Source organism: Chiloscyllium plagiosum, unplaced genomic scaffold (assembly GCF_037043375.1).
Source record: "Chiloscyllium plagiosum isolate Xiang-an unplaced genomic scaffold, Cpla_swu_hap1 HiC_scaffold_27, whole genome shotgun sequence".
Lineage (NCBI taxonomy): Eukaryota > Metazoa > Chordata > Chondrichthyes > Orectolobiformes > Hemiscylliidae > Chiloscyllium > Chiloscyllium plagiosum.
In genome coordinates, this window is record NW_028270165.1 from 3,566,130 (window position 1) to 3,580,234 (window position 14,105).

General features: G+C 45.3%; 1 long non-coding RNA gene across 1 annotated transcript; it reads left to right on the forward strand.

Moving 5' to 3' along the window:
• Positions 1-757: 757 nt before the first annotated feature.
• Positions 758-9,354, forward strand: LOC148142885 (uncharacterized). Its single transcript, XR_015751046.1, has 3 exons — positions 758-839; positions 6,397-6,554; positions 8,675-9,354. It is a non-coding gene; the product is annotated as an uncharacterized LOC148142885 (long non-coding RNA).
• Positions 9,355-14,105: the final 4,751 nt, after the last annotated feature.

A 14,105-nucleotide genomic window follows, 5' to 3' on the forward strand; every position in this document is an offset into this window, starting at 1 on the left:
TTTTCTGAAACTTGCATTGAAATCTGTGCAATTAGGCCACAGTTGAGGACAGGCTGTCAGGATGGAATGGCCAATTCCTCGTCTTGTGAAGTTGGTTCAGATTAATTAGAAATAGAGTCATAGAGTTGCAGAGCAGGGAAACAAGCCTTTCGGTGCATGCCAACCACATATTCTAAATTAATCTGGTGATCCATTTGCCACCATTTGGCCCATATTTCTCTCAACCCTTCCTATTCATATACCCATCCAGATGCCTTTTAAATGTTGTAATTGTTCCAGCCTCGACCACTGTCTCTGGCAGCTCATTCCATACATATATCACGCTCTGCATGAAAATGTTACCAGTTCGGTCCTTTCCCCTCTCACCCTAAACCTATGCCCCTCCAGTTTTGGCTTTCCTCTACCCTGGGGAAACGACATTCAAAAATTGAGCAGCCAGACAAAATGCAAAAGGAATAAACTGTTGAGCCCCAGAAAACAAACAAGTCTGGCTCCAGCCTTTTCTTCTCTCCGATTGGCAGTTGGACCAGCATCTCCACTGGGCATACTGTGCATGCTTCTCGATGTCAGGAAGCATTGCGCATGCACGCTGGTGTCAGCAAAATACTACGCATGCTCTTTGCTGTCAGCGGAAACGGCACGCAACATTCTTGATCGACCAATGGGAAGCCCTGACGGACCGGAAGGAGTGTGGTCCTCCTGCCATTGAGAGCCCCCCCCCCTATTGTCTGAATGCGGAAGTTGGACCATGCGCTTGTGAAGGTGTTGCTGCTCCTCTCTCTATGAATGAAGATTGAACTTCATCCCAGACTGCAACTTCTTTCCTCTGTCCAACATCTGTGAGTACAACACACTCTTCTCACCCCCTTTTCCATTTTATTTTTTCACTCTGGTGTTCAGTTCTTGACTTGCAGCAAAATTGGTTCAGGTATGTGTCTTAATTGGCAAACACATGGTAAATGTAGTAACGCAGTGTGAAATTATAGCCTTTCCTATGAAATAAAAACATAAAGGAGGTACATTGTTTAAATGGTGATATATTGGGATGTGGAGTAAGTGAGGACTGCAGATACCGGAAATCAGAGTCGAAAATTGTGGCGCTGGAAAAGCACAGCTGGTCAGACAGCATCCGAGGTGCAGAACAGTTAACGTTTTGGGCAAAAGCACTTCATCAGGAATGATGTGTGGATGTACAAACGTGCCTTAGCTACCTTCTGCTCAGGCTTTCTACTCCAGTCAATGCCAGTTGTCACATAGGTGTAGCAAGCAGTCAGCAAGGCAAGTGGTATGTTAGCAAGAGGAATTGAGTTCAAAGTGGGGATGCCTTTCTGTAGTTAGGGAGATATTGAATATATTCAAAGCTGAGTTCATCTGACTTTTGAATGTCAAAAATAGTTATGGGGGAAGGCAAGAAATTTAAAAAAAAATAATATTTTTATTAGAAACTTTTTCAAATCTCTCACAACACCTCTATATACAAAAAAGAACAATACCAAAGTACAAAAAAATAGCAGTACAACAATGTCATATTATAATACTATTAATAATGAGCTACCTATTATTCTACTAGAACAAACTTAGCTTAAACTAAACTACAATCAAATTGAATAAAAATAAAATTAAACATAAGTTAATTTGAATTCTATCACAATTCTTTATTCTATTTCACTCACCACACCTCCATTAAGGCTCCCATCCATGGGAGCACCAGTTATTGCACCCGTATTCTTTTCACCCAGCCTTGCCCTCCCAGGGCCCCATGACCGCCCAGACTGATTCCCGCAGTTATACCACGGCTCTAATTAATACTGCTGATCAGTCTACATCAATATAATTTAGAAAGGGCTGCCACGTCTTGTAAAACTACTGTTTTGTGGTGCACCATATTTGTGAGGTCATCTTGGGGGAGATGCTCCATCACCAGCATATGCCACCCCATAAGCCCTGGGGGTTTTTCCAACGTCCAATTAATTAAAATGTTCTTCCTTGCACAGTGCTTAAGAATGTTACAGTCTGTTCCTGTGTTCTCCGAGAGAAGGCAAATTTGGCAACCCCAGAAGAAGAAATACCGGATTCATTTTAACTTTAATCCCCCAGGATGTCCTTCAGCTCCCTTACTATAGCACTCCAGTATCTCTGGATCTTACAACATGACCAATAGCAGTGTGTGAGTGCCTATACTAATTTTACATTTGGGACACCCTGGTGATGCTCCTCTCTTGAACTTAGCTAGCCTCTCTGGCACCACATAAGCCCTGTGTAAAATCTTCAATTGCATGCCCTGTGCTTTGTTACATAATTGAAATTTTCCTTACATTTTCCCATATATCTTGCCATACTTCTAATGAAATATCCTATCCTAGCTCCCGATTCCACATCCTAGAGAGTCCCTTCACATCCCCTAAGGTACGTCCCTTCTGTAAATGATACAACCTACTAACTGAAAGAGCACCTGTACACCAGAGTACTCTTTATTCCACATTTGACCTGTAATGCTGAGCCAGAGGCGTGGTATTCCTCTGTATATAATCCCTTGGCTGAAAGTATCGGAAAAGGTCCCTATTAGACAATGCATATTTCTGACTTAGCTGGCTAAATGACATCAAGACCTCACCCTCGAATAAATCTCCCAGACAGAAGATTCCTTTATTCTCCCATGACTTAAATCCAGAGTCCATTGCCCCAGGTTTAAATCCTTGGGCTGCCCCAGTGGGGTAATCAGTGAGGTCTTCAGCCAATTGCCCTTGTCTTGCCTCATTATCCTCCAGGCTTTCACTGGATTTAGAATGATTGTACTCTTACACTGCTCAGTCTCGGATTTCATCTTATCAATGAATAATAGATTAACTAGGGGACATCTCGACTGCAATGCTTCAACGTCAAGCAAAATCGACCCAAGTCCCCTCGTGCCCAGTCACACACATATGCTAAGAAAGCGCTTATTTGATACCTCTTCAAGTCCAAAAGGTCCACTCCTCCTCTCCCTATGAGAGCTGCAATTTGGTAAACTTAATTAGGGGGCGGCTGCAACACCAAATAAAAGAACCTAGCCAACCATTGAGCCTCAGTAAGACTCATCTGGGTAGCAACAACAGGACCATTCTCATGGGGTACAACAGGCGAGGAAGAACATTCATTTTAATCAGAGCTATTCGGCCTAACCATGATAACGGTAATCCGTCCCATTGCTGTAAATCCTGCTTTATCCTCTCCAGTGATTGTACATAGTTAGCTTTACATAGCTGGTGGAAGGCAGGAGTAATAAAAATTCCCAAATACAAAAACCCTTTCGACGATCTAAACAGGAACTGCATTCCCTCCTTCAGATCAGGCACCTCCACTAATTCTTCCCCTCCCCCATCGGCATAGCTTCTGATTTTGTAAATTTGATCTTGCAGCCCGAAAAACAGCCAAATAAATTAATTGTTTGAATCAATCGAGGAACGGACTCCTCCAGATTGGCCAAGAACAAAAGGATATCATCAGCATATAGGGTAATCTTATGTTCCCCCATTCACTCCTGGCGCCACTATTTCAGGGTCCCTCCTGATAGCCTCAGCTAATGGCTCAATTGCCAAGGTAAATAGCAGCGGTGAAAGAGGACACCCCTGTTGACTACCTCTCCCAGGTTTAAAGTTATCTGACTTATTGCCGTTTGTGATGACTGCTGCCTTTGGATCATTATACAACACCACTACCCATCAAGCAAAGGTTGTCCCCAGACCAAAGCGCTTGAGGACCCCAAACAGGTATAGCCATTCTATCTGGTCAAATGCCTTTTCTGCATCTAGGGAGGCCACTGAACCCAGGATCAACCTTTGCTGGCATACCTGCACCAGGTTCAGTACCCTCCTGATATTGTTGGAGGAGCTACGGCCCTTAACAAAACCCATCTAATCTTCTTTCACAATACAGAATAACACCTTTTCCAACCTCAGGGCCAGCGTCTTGGGTAGAATTTTAAAATCTACATTCAACAGTGAAATGGGTCTGTATGAAGCACATTCTTTGGGCTCTTTCTCCTTCTTTAAAATGAGGGAGATATTAGCCTCCCTAAGAGAGGGTGGAAGATAATCCTGTGCATATGAATAGCTATACATCCTCAGAGGTGGCTCCACCAACACATTTATGAATTCCTTATAGAATTCACTTGGGAATCCATCTGACCCCAGTGTTTGCTACCTTGGAGATGCTTTATTGCTTCCTGCACCTCCTGTATCGTCATAGGCCCATTCAACAGGAAACCTGTTCCGTGTTTATACTAGGGAGATGCAGGATCTCAAAAAAGGCCTGCATTCTCGCTGCACTGTGTTCATCTCCCTCTGACTGATATAACTCTGCAAAGTATTCCCTAAATCTAACATTAATCTTCGTTAACTCACGGGTAACTGTGCCAACCTTCTATCTAACAGACATAATAGATTGGGAAGCATTTTTCTTTCTTGCCAGATATCTACATGGCTTATCTCCAAATTCAAACAATCTTTGTTGAGCAAAGCAGACCTTTTTTTTCCCAGTGTGTGCAATGAATTGGGAGCAGCCCGGAGAGCTGCAGCTTGACCAGTGAAGGCCTATTGTAATACACTTCCTCAGCTATCTGCAGACGGGTCTCCAACAACTGTTGTTGCTCCTTCCTCTGCGTCCTTCTAGTCGTTGAATAAAAAATAATCAGGCCTCATAAATATGCCTTAATGGCCTCCTACAGTATTTCCGGATTACTGGCTGTACCCGAGTTGATATCCCAGAAGGCTCTGAACTCTTGTGATGTACTCAACAAATTTGCTATCCCTTAACAGGAATGGGTCCATGCACCAGTGCTGTGCATCCATTCCACCACTCTTGATTTTACCATCTAAATACACTGGCACATGGTCCGAGACAGCTATATTGCCAATTTCACAAGCCAATGTTCTGTCCAAGCAATCCAATGGCATTAAAAAGTGTCAGTTCCCATGTGGTACTTGTGTGGGTTGGAAGAGAAAGTAAAGTCTCTTCCATTAGGGTGGAGATGCCTCCACACATCCACTAATCCCAACTCCTCGCACATGCCCACCAACTGCTCAGGTTGCGCAGGTGTACCTGTCTGGCCCCTTGGCACCCTGTCTCCCTCGGGATCTATTAGGCGATTAAAATCCTCTCCAATGACCATGCGGCGAACCCCAAGACTCATTAATTTAGCAACTGCATCAATTAGAAATTTAAGAGGGTGCACCGGGGGGACAATACACATTCAGGACGCCATACTCTTCTCCATGTATTCGAGCTTTAAGAATGATGGACAGTCCATGTTTGTGCTTAATTTGCTCAATTATCTGCAAAGGGAGGTTCCTTCTTACCAGTATAGCCACTCCTCTACACTTGGAGCTCAAGTAGGAGAAGAATATCCTATCATAACCTCCTTGCTGCATTTTCAGATGATCCTTATCAGTTAAATGTGTCCCCTGCATCAGGGCGATGTCCACCTTTTCCTTCCTGAGGCTTGACAGTACCTTCTTTCTTTTTAACGGGGGAATGGCTCCCTTTTACATTCCAGGTGTACCACCTGAACGAATCAGTAGCCATGGCCATTCAGGGCAGCCCGTGGTTTCCCACGAGGAGGAAGCTTATCTGAGGTGCAGTGAGCAACAAAGACATTAACTCTATAAAGTCTGCTCCTATTAAAAACTACGATAAATAAAAATCTAACCACCACATATAACTTAAGCAAACGCTCAAATAACCCCCAATTATGTAGAGATCTCTTACCCCCCTCCCCAAACCCCACCATTGCCACCATCCTGGCTCCTTTCCACTGAGGCTGTGCCCCAAACGCCAGGCAATTCACAGATTGAAAAAAACATGTTATTTACATTCTGAGAGTTAACAATGGTTACCCATCTCCCCACACCCCTTCTCCATACATCTTAAGCACAGGTATAGCCACCCCCAATCCAAAAACAAAAGGACAGCAGTCATAGAAAAGCCCCCACACAATACATAACTGACCGATATACTAAATAATTCCATTTTTTTGTCAAGGCAGTACGTATAAAGCCGATAACCACAAAAAAAGGGGCAAAAAAGTAGCATTGTCTGTAATGATGTCCCTCCCGCCTTCACCCCGACTCGATTTCTTTAATTCAGAGAATTCGCAAAGTCCTTCGCCTTTTCTGCTGAATCAAAATTATATACCGTCCCTCCATGAGTGAAACGCAATACGGTCAGGGACCTCAAGGAATATTGTATGTTCAGATCCCTTAATTTTCTCTTAACTTCATCAAATGCCCTTTTCTTAATCCAGGCTCCTGAGAAGTCCTGAAAATATATTATTCTTGAGCCTTTGTGCATTAAAGCCTTTGGATCTCTTCCCAGTCTTCTTGCTGTTTCAATCACTAACTGTTTTTCTTTATAATGCAGGAGGCGCACTAGGACCACGCGGGGCTGCGGGTCCGATCCGGACTTGCGCATTTCGATCCAGTGGGCCCGCTCCGCACTCAACAGGCCCGACTCCAACTCCAGCCCCAGGAATCCAATAATGTCTTCGCCTTCGTCGCATTCCGGAAGACCCACGAGCTGTAAGATTTTTCTTCTACTTTAGTTTTCCAGGACGTCCACCTGCTCCTGAAGGGCCCGAACCTAGTCTTCCAGCGTTTGGATCCTTCCTCCTGAGACCTCCGCCGCAGTCTCGATGCCACGGTCCTCTCCTCCGCTGCCTATTCTCTTTGGTCCAACATTTGAATTTCTTGCTCCATGCTTTTCCAGTGTGGCAGATAGTGGTTCCACCGCTGCTTCAATCTTTTCTCAGAGTTTGCCAAACTCCGAGAGTAACTGCTGCTACCCCATTAAACCCAAAGGGTCTGCCCTGGGAGTTTGAGCAATGGCTCCAGGCGCCCGCGATGCAGTAGGGGAGTGCCCTACCTGCTGCACCCGTCGGCCCCTTTCCTTCATTTGCTTTCATTCTGGTCCTAAAGCTGTCAAACCACAATTATAGCAGCTCCAGACGTTCAGTAAGTTTATATTAGCAATTGTTTTCTCCTACGGATGGTTAATGAGGTGGGGGGAGGGGTAAAAGTCCACCTTGCCGGGGGTATGGCACAGAGCCCAGCACAACAGACCACTCAAACCACCGCCATCTTGGATTTCCAAGAAAATGGTTTTAAGACCAGTACAGAACAGCTACAGGGTCATACAGCACAGAAACAGACCCTTTGCTCCAACTCGTCTGTGCTGACTCAAACCCAACTAGTCCCATCTGCCAGTGATTGGCCCATATACCTCTGAACCTTTCCTATTCATGTACTTTTCCAAATGTCTTTTAAACATTGTCACTGTACCTGCATCCACTACTTCCTCTGGACACCCATTCCACACACAAACCACTTTCTGTGAGAAAGAAATGGAGCTCTTCATGTCTTTTTAAAATCTTTCTCCTCTCCCCTTCAAAATTTGCTCCCTAATTTTGAAAGCCCCACCCGAGGGAAAGGACACTTGCCTTTCACCTCATCTGTACCCTTCATGATATTATAATCCTCTATAAGGTCACCTCTCAATCTCCTCTGCTCCAGTGAAAGAAAACCCAATCTATCCACCTGGCTGTAGGTATATTCATATTCAGTTATGATGTGTTCAATGTTGGTGCAGGCTCAAATGGCCAACTCCTGCTCCCAATTCTCTCACTCTGTGTCCAGGACAGCATTGGGAGATTGGGAAAGGGGAGGGATAGATATCTTGTTTGTTTTTATTTTTAAAATGCACTTGATTCCCACAAATAAAATCAATTCTTCCGCGTTGGCTCTAGCACATTCGGCTTCCTTCCCCCAACCCCCCTCCCCATCCCCGCCCTGAGCTGTTGATGCTTCCATTATTTATAAAATCAAGAGAGGGATGGATAGGGTAAATAGACAAGTTCTTTTCTCTGGGAGTGTAGAACTATAGAGTAATAGGTTTAGGGTGAGGTGGCCCGGGGAGGGGGCGAGGAATTTAAAAGGAACCTGAGGGGCAATTCATGCAGAAGATGGCGCGTGTAAGGAAAGAGCTGCCAGAGGAAGTAGTAGATGCTGGTATAATTATGACACATTTAAAAGGCATCTGGATCGGTTTATGAATAGGAAGGGTTTAGAGGGATATGGGCCAAATGCTGGCAAATGAGACCAGATTCAGCGAGGATATCTGGTCAGCATAGACCAGTGGACCAAAGGACCTGTTTCTGTGCTATATATCTAGATGACTCTGGTTTGCCACGCCAGTCTGTTCAATTTCTCTCTGGTGTCATAGCCTTGATGTCTCATTCTAAAACTCCCCCACCCCTGTGGGGGCACGTTAACCATTTTGTGTCTGATTGATTGCCAAGAAGTTGCATTGCAGGTTCATCCTGAATTTACACACTATATTTTTACTTCCAAAAATCAGACCTGCTCACTCTCAACAGTATCCCAATATCGTGGAATTTTATTAATTTTCAGGTGGAGGTATCCAAAATTCAGAGAGGTGTCAGTTGTATGTTCCTGTCAGATCCTGAATCAGCACTTTCAGGAGAATTAGAATGGAGTGAGAACAGAGGGAGAGAGAGAGAGAAGGATGGTGCTTTCAGTTTTGTGGAATAACAAAAGAAAAGAATGTTATGCAGAAAGTAGAATTGCTTGTTCTGAATTTCTACCCTGGACTGACAGTGATGACTTTTGTAATCTCTTTTCAGAGTACTTGATCTGAAGATGAAGTTTCAAAATCAACAGATGAAAGGCTTATGCCTGAACCATTGACTCTCCTGCTCCTCAGATGCTGCCTGACCTGCAGTTTTCGACTCTTGATTCTCCAGCATTTGTGAGTCACTCAATCCATCAGGACTGCAACAATTTTCAACTGTGATCCAATTGATTCCTGTTTCAGTACGTTTTCAGCATCATTGGGACTGGAAGAGAGACCCTACTGTTGCAGCAATGCACTGAGTGTGGAGCCTGAAACAGTTATCTGGCCTGGAAAAAGGAATTCAAGGCAGGGAGGGGACATACACGCGTTTGTGTGCAACTGTAGCTTCGGCCATGGAGAAACCATGGAAGTGTGGCGACTGCGGGAAAGGCTTCTGTGTCCCGTCTGACCTGGAGACACATCGGCGCAGTCACACCAGGGAGAAGCCATTCTCCTGTCCTGAGTGCGGGAAGACCTTCAGTGATTCCTCCGCCCTGCTGAGGCACCGGCGGGTGCACACAGGGGAGAGGCCCTTCAGCTGCCCTGAGTGCAGGAAGAGCTTCAGCGATTCCTCCGCCCGGCTGAGGCACTTGCGGGTTCACACAGGGGAGAAGCCCTTCAGCTGCCTCAAGTGTGGGAAGGCCTTCAGCGATTCCTCCGCCCTGATGAGGCACCAGCGGGTGCACCCAGGGGAGAGGCCCTTCCGCTGCCCCGATTGTGGGAAGGTGTTCACTCGCTCCTCCCACCTCGTGATTCACCAGCGGGTCCACACCGGTGAGAAGCCCTTCCCCTGTTCCAAATGTGGGAAGGCCTTCAGCGATTCCTCTGACCTGCTGGCCCACCGGCGGGTCCACACCGGCGAGAGGCCATTCACCTGCTCTGTCTGCGGGAAGTGCTTTACACGCTCTTCTGACCTGCTGAAGCACCAGCGGGTCCACACTGGGGAAAGGCCCTTCAGCTGCTCTGTGTGCGGGAAGGGCTTTACCCAGGCCTCCCACCTGCTGACACACCAGTGGGTCCACACTGGGGAGAGGCCATTCACCTGCCTCGAGTACGGGAAGGGCTTTGCTGTCTCCTCCACTCTACTGACGCATCAGCGGGTCCACACTGGGGAGAGGCCATTTGCCTGCCCCAAGTGTGGGCAGAGGTTCACAATGTCCTGCAGCTTGAACAAGCACCAGCGGAGGCACCAATGCTCCTTACAATCAGATTCTGCCGGTAACGCTGCTGAGGGTCACCCCCAGGACTGAACCTCCTGCCCTTTCTGACAGTGGGGGTAGTGGGAGAGTTGGTAGGCTTTTTTATTTTCTACTGGGGGAGTGGGGGGGGAAGGGGGGGGTGGTGGCTCAGTGGTTAGCACTGCTGCCTCATAGCGCCAGGGACCCAGATTTAATTCCATCCTCAGGGTGACTGTCGGTGTGGCGTTTGCATGTAATTCCCCCCTGTGTCTGCGTGGGTTTCCTCTGCGTGTTGCAGTGTCTTCCCAAAGTCCAAACGTGCGCATGTTTGGGCGAATTGGCCAAGCTAAATAGTCCCATAGTTTTCATGAATGTGTAGGTGTGGTGCAATAGTTAGGGGTAAGTGCAGAGTGATAGGGTAGGAAAATGTGTCTGGGTGAGTTACTCTTCAAAGGGTCGCTCTGAACTTGTTGGGCTGAAGGGCCCATTTCCACACTGTAGTGGCTCTATGTTTCTATGAACCTTGCTTCCAGTGGGCGCTGCTGCTCATTGAGCCCAAGACCTGCACAAACCTACGACCACAAGACCATTGGAGCAGACGTTAGGATATTTTGACCCATCGAATCTGCTCCACCATTTATTGAGACAAAATAAAAAACTGCAGATGCTGGAATCTAAAATAGACAAACAGGAGGCTGGGCACAATAAGGCAGGCAGCACCAGGAGGTGGAGAAGGCAGCATTTCAGGTATTATCCCTCAGGACTGAAGAAGGGTTCTAGTCGAAACGTTGACATCTCCATCAGAAATGATTTATCAGGATGTTGTTAGAACTAGAGGGCATAGGTTTAGAGTGAGAGGGGAAGGATTTAAAAGGGACCTAAAGGGAAAACTTTTCATGCAGATTGTGGTGCGTGTATGGAATAAGCTGCCAGAGGAAGTGGAGGAGGCTGGTAGAATTACAGAATTTAAAAGACATTTGTTTGGGGACATGAATAGAAAGGGTTAGAGGGATTTGGGCCAAGTGCTGGCAAATGGGACTAGATTAATTTAGAATATCTGGTCAGCGTGGACGAGTTGGACTGAAGGATCTGTTTCCACGCAGTACCTCTCTATGACTACTGGTCCTGATGTAAGTTTAGAATTGAGTAACTTTGAATAATTCAATCTTGTTGAATTCACCTCCTGGAAGGTTTCAAATGAACCCCTCCAAGCGATATGATTTAACTATGCCGAGTTGGATAAAGTATCCCATCATGTTCAACATGAATGCGCATTTGAAGAAGTTGAAGTCAGAAGTCACACAACACCAGGTTACAGTCCAACAGGTTTATTTGAAATCCCAAGCTTTGGGAGCATTGTTCCTTCATCAGTGCTGCTCCTTCATCACTTCACCTGATGAAGGAACAGTGCTTCGAAAGCTCATGAGTTCACATCAATCTATTGGGATTCTCACCTGGTGTTGTGTGACTTCTGACCTGTCCACCCCCAGCACCTCCACATCAGAGTTGACGAATGAGATCAGATTTTATTCAGCATGATTTAGTGAGATATTCATCTGGATGTCCTTATGCCTCAAACATCGATTCTCCTGTGCCTCGGGTGCTGCCTGACCTGCTGTGCTTTTCCAGCACCACACTCTCAACTCTGATCTCCAGCATTTTCAGTCCTCACTTTTTCCTGGTTCATGTGGAAACTCAACACTGTCAGAGTTACAAAGAGACGCCAGTCATCGAGTACTATAGCACAGAGACAGGCCCTTCAGCCCAAACCGGTCCATCCTGACCAAAATGTTTGTCAACACTAACCTCATTTCCCTGCACTTGGCCCATATCTTTCTAAAGCTTTCCTACCCATGTATTTGTTGAAACGCCTTTTCAATGTTGTTAATGTACCTGCTTCAACCACTTCCACTGGCAGCTGTTTCCCCAGGCGAACTACACTCTGGAAATATTTTGCCCGACATCTTTTCTTCCATCTTTCTCCTCTCGCCATAAAAACGCGTCCTTGCTCTTGAAATCCTCCCCCTTGGGAAGAGACAGCTATCATTAAGCCAACTCTACCCCTCAAGGTTTGAAAATATTGCCTCTCAACTTCCTCTGCTCCAGTGGAAAAACATCCCAGCCTATCCAGCCTAAATTCTAATTTGATAATAATGGCAGTGATGATTTTGGCTGTGTGTGTGTCAAGGATCTCTCATTTCTAAGCCAATGCTGTGCCTCCTAAGTTCACCTGATCTTAAAACGAATGGCACCCCGTTCACTTAAAATGTCCATGTTTTCTGTGCAAAGTCGGTCCTGGTCAGGAAATAGGCAGTGGTGTCTTATATTCCCGTAGACTTCTTGTGACTGGGTTCATATGCTCTGTTTTGAGATGTATGAGTAAATCTTCAGAACAAAAGATTAATGCAGCCCTTTATTCATGTCTCATTATTAAAAACACTTTCTCCATTTACAGATGTGATTGAGAAGCTTCTCCCAATGAACCTTTGACTGATAACCGCATTTGTCAGGCTTTTGAAAGTCACTGCAGCTCTGTCACAGCACAGGGGAGGGCTCTTTCAGACACAACACGTCATGCAGAAAATTCTCCCACATTCGTTGAGCCAAGTTGACGTCTTTTTAAGACATTGTGAAACTTGAAAGGGTTCAGAAAAGGTTTGGAAGGATGTTGCCAGGGCTGCAAGGTTTGAGCTACAGGGAGAGGCTGAATACGCTGGTACTATTTTCGCTGAAGCTTCAGAGTCAGCCAGAAACATCTGTTTACATCTGTTGAATCAGGAAACATCTCTTCCTGCAGCAGCTTCAGACAGACTGCTTGCTAAAACCCAAACCAAAACCAGGGGAAAAGAATAGGACAACTGCCCTTTCATTGTGGAAGTGGTTTAGAAAATAAAATGTCAAACCCTTTTCCCTGATTGTTGCCTTAGCCAGTATCTGTTAACCATTAGCGAAATCCTTAATCCTAGATGAATGAGAAGCTCTGCCTTTTACAACCCCTCCTGAAAATAAACCAAGAACAACATAATCTTCTTAAAGGAGCAGCATCATCACAACAGAAAGCACTTGAACTGAAACATTTGTATCAAAGGGCTGTACAGTTAGCAGGACAAGAAAACAGGTTTTCAATTTCACCAATCAATTTAAATCCTAAAGTTCTGACAACAGGACCAATCCTATCATAAAGAATTGATGCTCTCAGTCACCTGTGTATTAGAGAAAGCATCATTTAGAAACATAGAGAAGGGCATCCCTGACAGAGGAATTGGAGGAGGCATCCCTGACAGAAGATGGCACAGAATATTCCGGAAGACACATAACCTGGTTGTAATCTGAGAGATTAAATTCTATTTTGTTATGAGTGGGACATGTATTAATTGGAACTGCATACCAGAAGAACCTTGATTTATTCCAGAATACTCAGTCGTTAGGACGGATTTATTCAGTTTGTTAGTAATTTTGTTCATTTGTTTACCGTGAGAGTTGGTTAAATAAATTGCTGATTGTCAATTTTAAAGTGTCAGGGATTTACTTTTAACACTACAGCAGGTTACACCACTTATCACACTGACTTTTCAGATTAAAGGGCAACGTGCCACTCTTTGGACGTTTCGGTTTGAGATCTTGGTGAGTGGGGGAGGGTGGGCTCAGTGTTCGCTTTATAACAGTATTGATGACATTCTCTTGAATGCAATGGAGTCAATATTAATCCCAGCCTCTTGGTGTGGTTGTGGGTGAATCACCTTAATTTGGCTCCTGACTCAGAAACCGCACAGAGAATCAACTGCTGAAACAATGATTTGCACTTTATTGCATGTAGCAACCTCAAATAAAACCTCTCAAGTTCATTCAGCTTCCCCCCCCCCCCCCCCCCAAACTTGGCTATTACCCAGTTGATGGCTGAATTTAACTGGGTTTCCACCGACAGTGCCCATCTCTGGAAGTGTCCAGGGGTTTGATGCAGTATTATTCTTCTAAGTACTGCTGCTGCTGTATCATTCTGGAGTTGAATTTTGGTGGGGTTTCCTCAATTTCAAATCTGTGGTGTGACTTTTTTTTAAGACTCTAACATCACCTCACATTGCTGGAGACCTCAGGTCTGTAGTTTACCTTCTTATCCTTGAGAGTTAGCTGTCTGTTTGAAACAGCCTGTAATTAACCCCTCTATGTCAGGGCTTTCCTTCTACAGGCAGAATTAATTGTCCTTTTGTCACACCATTATTAAATAACATTATCTTGCCTCTCCCAAGAAACAACTTATTGTGT